This window comes from Salmo salar, chromosome ssa06, assembly GCF_905237065.1.
Source record: "Salmo salar chromosome ssa06, Ssal_v3.1, whole genome shotgun sequence".
Taxonomy (NCBI): Eukaryota; Metazoa; Chordata; class Actinopteri; order Salmoniformes; family Salmonidae; genus Salmo; species Salmo salar.
The window spans coordinates 9,694,675-9,709,495 of record NC_059447.1 but is presented as its reverse complement, the minus strand read 5'-3'; the positions used below and the strand labels follow the sequence as shown (position 1 = coordinate 9,709,495).

The 14,821-nt window shown below is 42.6% G+C and overlaps 1 long non-coding RNA gene across 1 annotated transcript; it reads right to left on the bottom strand.

The window, feature by feature from the left end:
• Positions 1-1,546: 1,546 nt before the first annotated feature.
• LOC123743377 (uncharacterized) lies at positions 1,547-9,312 on the bottom strand. The gene is made up of 2 exons (XR_006770119.1): positions 5,875-9,312; positions 1,547-5,744 (listed from the first exon to the last, which is right to left on the bottom strand). It is a non-coding gene; the product is annotated as an uncharacterized lncRNA (long non-coding RNA).
• Positions 9,313-14,821: the final 5,509 nt, after the last annotated feature.

Sequence of the window (14,821 nt, the reverse complement as noted above, 5' to 3'; positions counted from 1 at the left end):
CACACCTGGCCTTGGGTGTGTCCCGAGGATAAATACACCTTTCCCCCATTCATTGGAAGAGACTCTCTCCATGCAGACATGGGCTGCATTTCAAACTCATAAGAGACACACCCTCCTCCACTTACACTCGCCTTATAACCTTGGGGGAATCCCCACGGCCATATTTGTCGTCGGTCCAAATGATTAGCCAAGCAAGGGAAGTTGGCAACGTAAGCCCCTCAGCACTCATTTTTGATCGAGTTTGCGAGTGTACAAATATGTTCACTCTGGGCCTGAAACGGCCCATAATTCAATTTGCGATTATTGTACATCCGCTAAGAAAAGTCTGCCAAAACTTAAAACCTCAACATGGAGGAGTCTACATACAAGTGTAAGTAAAAAGTAATGTAAATAAGTTAGAATTTGTGCTACTAATGCACATGACGGCACAAACACGTCTTGTAAAAGTAATTATGTTTTTGTTTGGTTAGTTTTTGGAAATTGTAGAAATAAAACTTCTTCAGAAGTTCCAGCTAGGCAGGCTAACGTTAATTAGCTAATTCATTTGCTAGCTATCATACAGTAGGCGTATATTAATAATTATAGAGTTAATATAAGTAGAAATGCACTCATAATTGACTGCAATGCATATAAAGCACCCACAAGCTACCGGTGGCTGAAAACACAATCGTCGCGGGACAAACGAGTGATGAATTTCCGGGCAAGAGTGGTCCATTTAAAATTAAATCCTTCCTCCCTCGCCCCTTACCCTGCAAGTGTAAACTCGTCAGACGTCATGATACGTCCTCAGAAGTGTCCACTTAATTTGAGGGCTGAGGGGAGTGTTTGGGCTGAGGGGAGTGTCTGTTAAGTGTTTGGAATGCAGCCACACTGTTATTTTTGGTTGTGGCATTTTGTTACTAGTTTGTTTTGGCACCTCTCAACACCCATCATTATCACCATCTATGCATGCATCCACTCACTTACACTACTGATAACTGACTACACACACCATTGTTAATTGTATATAGTTGACTTTAGTTAGTAAATGTATGTGTTATTCCTTATCTCCATGTTGTCTCCCTCTTTGTTACGGCCTACGAGCTGGTTCGTAACAAGTGGGGGCTCATCCGGGATCATAAGGTTGGTTCCTAGACATTTTGGCGTATAGTATTTTGTTGCATTTTGATGGGTTAATGCTTATTGGGATGCGCTTTTGGTTGGTATTCAGTGCATAGTCTTATATGTGTTTGGTATAATGCCTTAGACGTATCAGTGATTTTGTTTGTCCGGTGATGCCATCAAACCCGTGCAGCTTAGAGGGAACATTGGTCCTCACCATATGTATATGAACACTGAAGAGTAGAGCACTGGCTCTAAACTCCACCTTTTTGGTTTTGCAATCAGATGATGAATATGTGAAAGTACATGTCACCTTTTATTTGAGGGTAAATATTAGGGTGGTATGTTCCTAGGCTAGGAAACGATCGCAGCTGAAAATACAGTTGTCACAAACTTCGTCGTCTGACGATAAGGAGAAATCACTGTCAGACCAATACGCAGCGGGTTGCGTGTTCCACATCATTTTATTAAGTTTGATGCACACGGAAAAACAAACTAGAACGACAGGAGACAGTTTCACAGGCTATCACTATACGTAGCAGTGCGAAATAAAACCCACAAAACCCAGGTGACAAACACACTCCTAATATATGACTCCCAATCAGGAACAACAATAACCAGCTGTCCCTGATCGGGAGCCACACAGACCAACATAGAAACAGAAATACCAGAAAAATACATACAACACAGTACTTCTGCCACGTCCTGACCAAAAATACTAAACAACTACTCCCTCTGCTGGTCAGGACGTGACAGTACCCCCCCCTAAAGGTGCATACCCCGAATGCACCTAAAAAAGAAACCACAAAAATCCCCAATACCACAACAAAAAAACAAAACCAAATACCCCCTAAACAAAAAAAAGGGAGGGAAGGGAGGGTGGCTGCCGTCAACGACAGCACTTCTGCTACACCCCTCCTCCCCAACCCACCTATCCTGGAGGTGGCTCTGGTTCGGGCCTACTGCCCTCCAGACTGTAGACAGACTTGCTTGGCTCCGGACCGTAGTCAGACTCACTCAGTTCCAGGTCGTAGGCAGACTCATTCCGTTCCGGATCATAGGCAGACTCATTCCGTTCCGGATCATAGGCAGACTCATTCCGTTCCGGATCATAGGCAGACTCATTCCGTTTAATGCTGTAGGCAGACTCAGTTCACAGTTAATCAAACACTTATTCAGTTCCGGGTCGCAGGCAGACTCCTTCGGTTCCGGGTCGCAGGCAGACTCCCTCGGCTCCGGGTCGCAGGCAGACTCCCTCGGCTCCGGGTCGCAGGCAGACTCCCTCGGCTCCGGGTCGCAGGCAGACTCCCTCGGCTCCAGGTCGCAAGCAGACTCCCTCAGCTCCGGACTGGACACTGTTGCCGGATACTCTGGACTGCAGCACACTGGTGCCGGATACTCTGGACTGCAGCACACTGGTGCCGGATACTCTGGACTGCAGCACACTGGTGCCGGATACTCTGGACTGCAGCACACTGGTGCCGGATACTCTGGACTGCAGCACACTGGTGCCGGATACTCTCGAGGCTGGGCTGACGCACTGGAAGCCTGATGCGTGGGGCTGGTAGAGGAGGTACCAGGCTGAAGACACGCACCCTAGGGCTAGTGCGGGAAGCAGGAACCGGCCGAGAGGAACTACTATTATGCACTATAAACCTAATGCGTGGTGCTGGTACTGGAACTGCCAGTTTTAAACCACGCACCCCATGGCTAGTGCGAGGAGCGGGAACAGGCTGACTAGGACTAGGCTGACCCATGGGAAGCTTGATCCGTGGTGCTGGTACTGGTCGTGCCAGACTGGAGGTACTCACTTCCGGGTCAGCACGAGAGGCGGGAACCGGAAAGACTGGGCCATGGAGGTGCACAGGTGGCCTTGACAGCACCTCCTGCACAACCCATCCTGGCTGGATGGAACTAGCTGCCCTGCACGAGCGAACTGGGCTGTGCAGGGGCTTGATGGTTACCGTGAGTAGAGTAGCCTGGTCCGAGGAAGCGTACCGGTGACCAGACACGCTGCACAGGCATCCTCCTACCAGGCTGGATGCCCACTCTAGCGCGGCATCTGCGAGGGACTGGAATAGCGCGCACCGGCCTGTGCGTGCGTATGGGCGAGATTGTGCGCATCTTAGCAAAACACGGCGCCCTCCACTCCATACGCTCCTCCATATACTCACGGGTAGCTAAATCTTGGGGGTGCCTCTCCGGCTTCCTCGCCAGTCGTGTACCCCGGTAGCGTTCCCGGTCCTCACCAGCCTTCCTCCACAGGCCCTCTGCGGCCAGAATCTGTTCCCAACTCCATCTCTCACGATAGTCCATATCCTCAACCTGCCGCTCCTTTCTCCGCTGCTTGGTCTTGGTTTGGTGGGTTGTTCTGTCACAAACTTCGTCGTCTGATGATAAGGAGAAATCACTCAGACCAATACGCAGCGGGTTGCGTGTTCCACATCATTTTATTAAGTTTGATGCACACGGAAAAACAAACTAGAACGACAGGAGACAGTTTCACAGGCTATCACTATACGTAGCAGTGCGAAATAAAACCCACAAAACCCAGGTGACAAACACACTCCTAATATATGACTCCCAATCAGGAACAACAATAACCAGCTCTCCCTGATCGGGAGCCACACAGACCAACATAGAAACAGAAATACCAGAAAAACACATACAACACAGTACTTCTGCCACGTCCTGACCAAAAATACTAAACAACTACTCCCTCTGCTGGTCAGGATGTGACAACAGCTGAAAATACAGATGAAAATACAGATTATATACTTAGTTCTATTCAATTATCAATCAACTAGACTAGATAATAATGCATGGCAGGGCTCTACAGTGTGACCACTTTACTCGCATATGCGCCTAAATATTTTGCTGTTTGACCTGAAATGTTTATTTAGGAGCACCAGGGTTTCCTAGAAAAATGTAAAGGATTCTAGATTTAACACCAAATGTTTCATTGTGCTCCTAAATGTATTTGTTTGTGCCTACATTTTTCAACGTAGGCGCACACATACTCCTTGTAAAAAAGGTCAGCATAGAGCCCTGCATGGCTGGCTACAGCTGCCTGCATTATTTCCAGATACAGAAAGGTATTCCATTGCCCCATATATTGCTTCACTTCAAAGAGGAGTAAAACTTTTATTCTCCTGACACTTATGCCACAACATTGTACAATCAAAAGAAACGAATAATCTTTCTTAATCTTTTTGCCAGCTACGCATGTTTGCTGATGGACAGATCGTCAGAAAATACACCGACAAACTATTTACAGATCAAAACAATTCAGCCTATCCATTCTTCATTTTCCTTTAAAGAAATACAAAGAAAAAACTGTCTGTTAGGCTATGCGCTGGACTCCATACCAGCACAAGAGGACAAACAAACAATTCACAGAAATATTACTTCAGTTTTTTACTTTCTTTTATGTATTTTTTGTAATTTCTGTCCCTTTATTGGATATGCCTCAGTCCCACATATCATAAACCATTTATTTTGAGGGCAAACAAATGAACTATTTACAGAACCTTTTTAACCTTGTGTGTGTACACTCTTATAAAACAGGGTTCCAAAAGGGTTCTTTAGCGGTCCTCATAGGATAACCCTTTTTGGTTCCAGTAGAACCCTCTGTGGAAAGGGTGCTAAATGGAACCCAAAAGAGTTCTACCTGAAATCAAAAAGGGTTCTTCAAAGGGTTCTCCTATGGGGACAGCCAAAGAACCATTATCGGTTCTAGATAGCACTTTTTTCATAACAATTAAATATGTTACATTTATCAGTAAAGATCTCACCTCTTTTCTTGAAGGACTGAAGCAATTCCCAGCAATGTATTGGTGTCAAATTGTATTTTATGTCCTCCAGCTGAACATATTCAAGGTCTTTAAGCTCTTGCCCAGAGCCTGTTGGCTTCGCATGTGGACATAACCTTGCTGAGCAATCAAATATGAGCTTATTCTTATCATTAAAGGTAATACAATCAAGCTGTTTCAGTGCTTAGGAACTATAATGGTTCGACCACACTATGGCCTCCAGTCTCCTCTCTCAAGCAAAGTAAATTTATCAGAAATAACGAGTCTACAAGGCTTGATCTCTAAATGTGTTTCTCTGTAGGCTACATACTGAAGCCTTAAAGCTAGAATCCTTAGGTGCTAAACCCATTATTGGACGGTTAAATGTTGCAGGCAGGATCAGCTGCAGAAGATATTATTTTATTTAAAGATGTCAATGGTGATCTAGAGGTTCAAATTATAATATCTATTGATATTTACAAACTACACAACTAACAGGTCAACGAAAAGACAATACTTTGGAGGAAGCAAACCTGTCTATTCCATTAGACTCAGGTTGGGGTATACCAGGCTCACTTCATAGTCATTATCCTCATCCACTTCCTCGATGTCCTCCACTTCTAGCTTTCTGCCACTGCCCTCAAAAAAAGCTTGTCTGAACAATTCACATTGTCCTTCTGCATGCTGGTACTCATCAAGCTTTCCAGCAAGGACAGCTCTTGCCCCAAGAGAAAATCCATCTTGCTCTCATTATGTTGTAAGGCCTCGACGATCAGTTCCTGCTCATGTGAGTAGAACTTCTTGACAGTGAATACATCCTCAATGTAGCTCTTCTCTTCACACGGCCACTCTCTGAGGGAATGGAGCACAAAGAGACATGAGGTGAAACTCCCATCATCCTCTGCTCACCAGGACCAAACAGTGATGTCCACCTGCATTGCATCCTCATACACCAGGGCCTGTGGGAGCTGTGAGGACAAACCTTGTCTCCTTAGGTTGTAGTCCTTCACATTTTGTATGCTACTACCCACTGTGGCAAGGCTTTCGGACAGGCTGTTGGCAATACCTTTATCATCTATTGATAACGGAAAATACAGATTTAAAAAAAGGTAATCTAATCGAAACATAAAAACAAAAAAATGACATATGCTGCTATACAATTGCTCTTACATTGCAATGGTATGTTGCTGGGGCATTGCAACATATTGCTCCCCCCAAGACAGAGTAGGTTTTTGCCTCTAAAGGGTGACACTGACACTCCTGCTCCAATCCCTAATGGTGTCCAGTGTTTTTCCTAAAACATAACAACAGTGACAGATGTAACAACATTTATTTTATTTTGAATGTAACCTTTATTTAACCAAGTCAGTTAAGAACAAATTCTTATTTACAATGACGGCCTACCAAAAGGCAAAAGGCCTCCTGCGGGGATGAGGGCTGGGATTCAAAATATAAATAAATGAAATAAAAATATATGACAAAACACACATCACGACAAGAGAGACAACACAACACTACATCAAGAGACACCTAATAAAACAACACAGCATGGTAGCAACACAACATGACAACAACATGGAAGCAACACAACATGGCAGTAACACAACATGGTAGCAGAGAGTCCCGAGTGTGGAAACAAACTTGGTCTGTCCCACGGTTGGGTAAACAAGAAAGTTCATAGTCAACAAAGCATGCAGGAGTCATGAGGCAACTAGCAAAATAGCAAACTGCACAAGAAAAAATATATAATGACTTGGGGCTAGCCGTTGTAAGTTCACAGTCACTCGCCCCAACAGTGCCTGTGTGCTGGGAGAGAAAGCTCGGGAGAGAGGAGGGATTGTGGTGGGGGTACCGGTACCAGACAGGGGGAGACAAGCCAGGGCTGACGGTGAACAGATCGCCAGGTGGAATCCAAGCAGCAGTGCAGCAGGCAACGGAAGTAGTGGTCACCCACTTGGGAGTAGCTTTTATTTCTGGAGGCAGATTTCTTGTAGAAAATGGCAGTGGATGGTCTCTGAACAGCTTCAAAGGCCTCTGGATTTGGGATGGGGTAGCCTGTGATACGCCTGCCATTTGTTGGGCTCAAAGGCTTCAACACCTCTCACTTCACACCTCACTGCTAATTGAAGTTGTATCTGGTCTGTCTCAGTTCTAGGTTCTCAGGTCTCTGCTGTTTGTTTGCCATCGCTGGAAAAAGGAATACTTGGTAGATCTAATCCTTCCAGGTAGTTTTGTCCAAAATTATGTTGTAGACTTGGAGTTTTGATCTGGAGTGAAGGTTATGCTGTAGAGGGTAGGATCCTGTATAAGTCCCTGCCCGAAAAATCCAAGTTTATCTAACTCCAAATCTATCTTTTTGTAAAAAAAAAAACATGTTGAAAAATGCGAGAGCTCACATGCAGCTGTGTCTCTCTCTCCCTGGAGCACTCCCCTTCGAGGATCCCATTTCTAATCAATACTGAAATTCTATGCTTAGATTATTGATACAGTGGTTTACCTGGAAGAGACTGTGCAATTTCTGCCATTTCCCTTTCTGCCTCTGTTGCAACTTCTGTTGCTTGGGAAAGCCTCTGTGGCAGAGAGTCCACTAAAACAAAAAACAGGAAATGTTAGGAACATCACTATAGTCAACCAGCATAAATTAATAACGATTCCAAGTGTACAATTTTTGCCTCTGGTGCATCTTTTTCCCATGGCGGAGAAGTGCATCAGTCAGGAGGTCAATACGATGGGACGGAGTCATCATGGTAAAAGGGTTATTTGGTTAAACCTTATAAAATATGAATAAATACCTACTGACAATATAATGATCATGTTCATGTGCCTGACATGGCAAGTCCTATCCATAAGCATGGAAATCTGGCACAATGAATTTGGTCCCATGATTCAATTCAGGAAGGTTTCTCTATACAGTTATGTACAAAATGTTCATGTTAAAACTATTTTTGGTGAAAACTGCTATTCAAATGTTACAGTCAATGAGATCGTGAATAAAAAAAGGTTAATTACTTGCACGTGTGGCTGCATCTGCCATCAATGTTTTCCATGAAGATGAGATTGATCTTCTTTCCTTTCAACTCCTCCTTCATCATCTCTCAGCAGGTACACTGCATTTGACAAACTACTGTAGAGATACATCATTATTTGCAAACTAAATGAATCAAACACTGCAAAAAATATGGAAAAAGAAAATGAAAAACCCTCATTATTACTGCATCCCACCTTTCACCCTTTTCTATGTTCAAGAAGTGAAGTGGGGGCTGATGCTTGCAGCAAACCCCCCCAACACGCCAGTCTCATCCAATTTCCTTGCTTTGGGTTTGGACCTGATGGTGTTGCCCGCCTGAAATCTATGGTAACCCTAAACATTTGTTTTTATATCAAGTACAGTACAGGTATACCGTACTGAGCTGTTGCCTGAAGCAGATCACAGTTGTACCAGGTTCAGTGTCTAAGTGGATGTTGCATGAGACAACCAATAATATTACATTCAACATACACAATACCAACATACCGTCTCCAACCATAAGACCACTGAGTTAAACAGATGAAGTGGAGGGACAACTTCATCATTTAAATATGAATTAGTGGCCAGGTTTGATATCATGACTTCAAAAAATTATAGATTTCATTCGCATTCCCTTCCAGTTGTGCATAAGGAAACAATGGAAGGTGTCCTTAAAATGCAGCTCATATTACATTCAGGCATAATGTTATCACTTTACCTCTGTTGGTGATATGGGCTTACAAATGAATCGATCCACATCAGCTTGGTTGGCAAAGTGCTTTTCCCCATGTTTTGGTGGCTCATAACTTGATCCAGATGACTTTCTCCAAGGCAAACCAAAAAGCCCATCAACTGCTACCACCACTGTTCCCCTGTCCTGTAAAGAGATGTCTAATATACTTGGATACAACTTTAGAGTGTCTGGACCCCAGGAAGAGTAGCTGCTGATTTGTAACAGATCATGGGGATCCCAATAATAAATAACATGAAAGACTAGAAGTCTGTTAGTCTGTACAATTGTTTGACAAAAATGGAACAGATTATTGGCATTGTTGCATCACTGGCAGGAGAGAACATTTTGGAACTCCCAAGAATGGCTGAATTTACCAACTACCTCTGAGAATGAGTTTATTACAGAGAATGAAATAATGTTAGTTAGGGAGCCAATAAGCCTACTGAAGCCGTTCATGTTTGAGACGATCGTTGCTCCAGATTAATGAGTTTGTTCTCGTAGCAGTAATTACACAGACACGCCTGAAACACCTCAGCTAAAGGGTCTGCGTAGCCAAACACAAACAGGTGTGAGTGGGGGTTGTAACGGCTGTCTTCTTCGTCAGACGAAACAGAGAAGTCATCGTCTGAGAACGTGGACCAATACGCAGCGGAGTTAGTGTTCATCTTTGAATTTAATTCAGCAAGAACACTATACAACAACAACAACAACAACAACAACAACAACAACAACAAAACAAGGAAACCGACAGCCAAACAGTCCTGTCAGGTGCAAAACACTAAACAGAAACAATCCCCCACAAAACCCAAAGGAAAAACAGGCTCCTTATGTGTGACTCCCAATCAACAACAACGAACTTCAGCTGTGCCTGATTGGGAGCCACACACGGCCCAAAACAAAGAAATACAAAAACATAGAAAAAGAACATAGAACGCCCACCCAATGTAACACCCTGGCCTAACCAAAATAAAGAACAAAAACCCCTCTCTATGGCCAGGGCGTTACAGGGGTGCTGCCAGATAATGGCTAGAGTAGGAGCCAACTGGGTACATGGTAGTGGAAACAGATCAGGATTACAATTTTGATATCATGGATGGTCAGTCCTTGCAGATTTTTACCGAAAGAGGAGCAGGGAGACACTGTGTTATTATTTCTACTGCTGATTGCCACTTTAAGAAGTTAAGATGCAGCAGTCGTTACTATGGCAATTTAAAATGGCGCTGACCATAGCTCAAATAAACCTGGTCGGCGATCAAAATACTAAATATAGAGATGTTTTTATGTTAAATGCACATGTTTAGTATTAGTGGATTGAATACATCTCTTTACTTAGATTTACTTCCTAAACTGTTTCCATTCCCCTTTAAGTGCTGTCAATCAATAGCAGTAACATAGCAGCTCTGACTGACTGTAACTGGGAACAGGGTTACAGAGTCTGTCTGCCTGCCTATTGGCTCTTTCGCTGCAGATATGATTACACTGCCTGTGCGCTTTGGCTAAACTCAGCAGTGAGTTAAACAATGGACTCTGTTATGGCTTTCATAAACTTTATCTGATCAACATTTATCCTTCAACATGGCTTGTTTCGTAGTCTGCTGAGCATCATGATCTACTTTTACATAATGATGTTAGGTAGCTAAGTAAGGGTAGGCCTAATGCACTCAAGAGAGTATGTGAGTTTAGGGAGGAGATAATTGCTTTACTCTGCGATTGCCGCCACAACAAACCCAACACATACTAGTGTAAACTGTTGATGAGGAGTAACATACCTTACCGCCACAACAAACCCAACACATACTAGTGTAAACTGTTGATGAGGAGTAACATACCTTACCGCCACAACAAACCCAACACATACTAGTGTAAACTGTTGATGAGGAGTAACATACCTTACCGCCACAACAAACCCAACACATACTAGTGTAAACTGTTGATGAGGAGTAACATACCTTACCGCCACAACAAACCCAACACATACTGGTGTAAACTGTTGATGAGGAGTAACATACCTTACCGCCACAACAAACCCAACACATACTAGTGTAAACTGTTGATGAGGAGTAACATACCTTACCGCCACAACAAACCCAACACATACTAGTGTAAACTGTTGATGAGGAGTAACATACCTTACCGCCACAACAAACCCAACACATACTAGTGTAAACTGTTGATGAGTAACATACCTTACCGCCACAACAAACCCAACACATACTAGTGTAAACTGTTGATGAGGAGTAACATACCTTACCGTCACAACAAACCCAACACATACCAGTGTAAACTGTTGATGAGGAGTAACATACCTTACCGCCACAACAAACCCAACACATACTAGTGTAAACTGTTGATGAGGAGTAACATACCTTACCGCCACAACAAACCCAACACATACTAGTGTAAACTGTTGATGAGGAGTAACATACCTTACCGCCACAACAAACCCAACACATACTAGTGTAAACTGTTGATGAGGAGTAACATATCTTACCGCCACAACAAACCCAACACATACTAGTGTAAACTGTTGATGAGGAGTAACATACCTTACCGCCACAACAAACCCAACACATACTAGTGTAAACTGTTGATGAGGAGTAACATACCTTACCGCCACAACAAACCCAACACATACTAGTGTAAACTGTTGATGAGGAGTAACATACCTTACCGCCACAACAAACCCAACACATACTAGTGTAAACTGTTGATGAGGAGTAACATACCTTACCGCCACAACAAACCCAACACATACTAGTGTAAACTGTTGATGAGGAGTAACATATCTTACCGCCACAACAAACCCAACACATACTAGTGTAAACTGTTGATGAGGAGTAACATACCTTACCGCCACAACAAACCCAACACATACCAGTGTAAACTGTTGATGAGGAGTAACATACCTTACCGCCACAACAAACCCAACACATACTAGTGTAAACTGTTGATGAGGAGTAACATATCTTACCGCCACAACAAACCCAACACATACTAGTGTAAACTGTTGATGAGGAGTAACATACCTTACCGCCACAACAAACCCAACACATACCAGTGTAAACTGTTGATGAGGAGTAACATACCTTACCGCCACAACAAACCCAACACATACTAGTGTAAACTGTTGATGAGGAGTAACATACCTTACCGCCACAACAAACCCAACACATACTAGTGTAAACTGTTGATGAGGAGTAACATACCTTACCGCCACAACAAACCCAACACATACTAGTGTAAACTGTTGATGAGGAGTAACATACCTTACCGCCACAACAAACCCAACACATACTAGTGTAAACTGTTGATGAGTAACATACCTTACCGCCACAACAAACCCAACACATACCAGTGTAAACTGTTGATGAGGAGTAACATACCTTACCGCCACAACAAACCCAACACATACTAGTGTAAACTGTTGATGAGGAGTTTGTAGCTGAGGTTTGTTTGAGTGACATTTTGAAATCCCTTGAATGGACTTAACTGGGGACTACAGGGGAGGGGTAAAACAGTTTTTGGCATGCTTGAAAAATGTATTGCTTTTCAAAATACCTTTGTTATTGTCTCCTCTGATTTGAGCCCAGAACAAAATCATCAATTTCCCTACAGCGCGTAACTATTTCCAGTCATCAGTACAGATGACTCCCGTGATGTCAGAGTTTTTAGTTAAACTGAAAGATAACTTTGAAACAAGATTTGATGAGTTTAGTCTCCCCACAGAGGTGATGCAGATTGTTAGGGACTCTGTTCTATGCTGATCAAGACGGGAGACTTCTCTGCAAAAGCTAAACAGGTGCCGATGACACATGATGAGGGTTCCCTCTACCTAAAGTTCGTAGACATGCAAGCGTCTTATCTGAGGCAGGCAGTTCTGTCTGTGCAAAGTTTTGGACTGAGCATAATATTGCAGAATAATTCTCAAACATACAGGTGCCAATGTTTTGTATTCTCTACAATACAACAATATACAAACAGCACAACTAAAGAATAATGTGTGGGTAGATTGTGTGTGTTTGAGTGTGAGAGAGTGCACGTTTAACTTTACTTGTGGGGACCAGAAGTCCCCACAAGTAAACTAATAGAAATTCGACCAACTGGGGACATTTTGCCGAAACCCAAAAGGAAAAAGGAAATTTCTAGGGGGTTTAGGGTTAGAATTAGAGTTAGAATTAGGGTTAGGGTTAAGGTTAGGTTTTGACATGGTCTGCCTTATTGGGATAATTATTTTGTCCACAGTTTGTCAAGACGTCCCCACACGGGATGTGTGCAAACAGTTCAATGTCCCCATAAGGTCAGCACAACAATTCATGTTTTTGATTTAATCAACCTGGAATACCAGGTGTGTTGAATTTAGGCAATCACTGAATTGATCAATTAGGTCAGTTGGTCAGGTATGAGGCCAAGTTGGATCAAAATCCTGCTGTAGGCTACCTGCTGTACTCTATGAAACGGGTTTACCCCGGAGGAATGTAAATGTTTCCTGGAGACAGGACCAGCTCTTGATAACGTGTTGTTGTGCTGTTTGTATTCTGTTTTTCCTACTGCTGCCTTCTTGGCCAGATCTCCCTAGCCAAAGAGACGGTGTCATAATGTGTGTGTAGATTGTGTGTGATAGAGTGTGATAGAGTGTGTGTGTGTGTGTGTGTGTGTGTGTGTGGTGAGTGAGTGAGTGAGTGAGTGAGTGAGTGAGTGAGTGAGTGAGTGAGTGAGTGAGTGAGTGAGTGAGTGAGTGAGTGAGTGAGTGAGTGAGTGAGTGAGTGAGTGAGTGAGTGAGTGATAGAGTGAGTGAGTGATAGAGTGAGTGAGTGATAGAGTGAGTGAGTGATAGAGTGAGTGAGTGATAGAGTGAGTGAGTGATAGAGTGATAGAGTGATAGAGTGATAGAGTGATAGAGTGATAGAGTGAGTGAGTGAGTGAGTGAGTGAGTGAGTGAGTGATAGAGTGAGTGAGTGAGTGAGTGAGTGAGTGAGTGAGTGAGTGAGTGAGTGAGTGAGTGAGTGAGTGAGTGAGTGAGTGAGTGAGTGAGTGAGTGTGTGTGAGAGAGAGAGAGAGAGAGAGTAAATACCCAGATAATGGTAAGAAAGATAAACAAAATATAGAAATAATCGCTATCATAAAAATAATGACAGCATTGATAGTAATACAAAGCCAAATATTTATTAAGTATGAACATTCTCCGTGATTAAATAACCTTATGGATAAAAAAAGCTTGAGGGTTACGACAATATAACAGTCAAAACATGACAACACAACTACAAAACACCATTGATACAGTTGAGGGTTACTACAATACAACAGTCACAACATGACAACACAACTACATAACACCATGAAATACAGTTGGTTACTACAATACAACATTCACAACATGACAACACAACTACAAAACACCATTGATACAGTTGGTTACTACAATACAACATTCACAACATGACAACAACTACAAAACACCATTAAATACAGTTAAGGATTACTACAATACAACAGTCACAACATGACAACATAACACCATTAAATACAGTTAGTTACTACAATACAACATTCACAACATGACATCACAACTACATAACACCATTAAATACAGTTAAGGATTACTACAATACAACAGTCACAACATGACATCACAACTACATAACACCATTAAATACAGTTGGAATGTAGTTAGAACTCTCAAACTGTTTCCATCAAACAGAAAAACAATGTTGGATCGACACATTTAGAATTCTAGATACTGCACTTAGCTTTTTCAATTCCCATATAGCTGATAAAGGTCATACCAAGGCAGAGTGCAGTATCAGTATTTTAGGGGTTATCAGTATTTTAGGGGTCATTTATAGGAATGTTTTTTCTGCAGTGAGTGTAATGCAAGTCAAGGTCTCCTTGGATGAATGTCAACAATATTTATAACCAGCATTGTTAAAATAACTGCTGTAATTCAATCAGACCATACCAGTTCACACCCTAAAACAAGACAATGTTCAACTGTAGTCGATGAAGAGGAATTAGGATTATGTACACAGCTATTCTACCATACAATTGCTAACTGCTGCTACACATTTGGTCAAAGATGAGTTCAGACTGAAATCAGGCTTAGTAGTATCTGTTAAATCTTGTGACAAAGTGTCCTGGTTCTATTACCTTCTGTTTCAGAGAACATGGAGTGTTAAATTTGCTGTAACTACA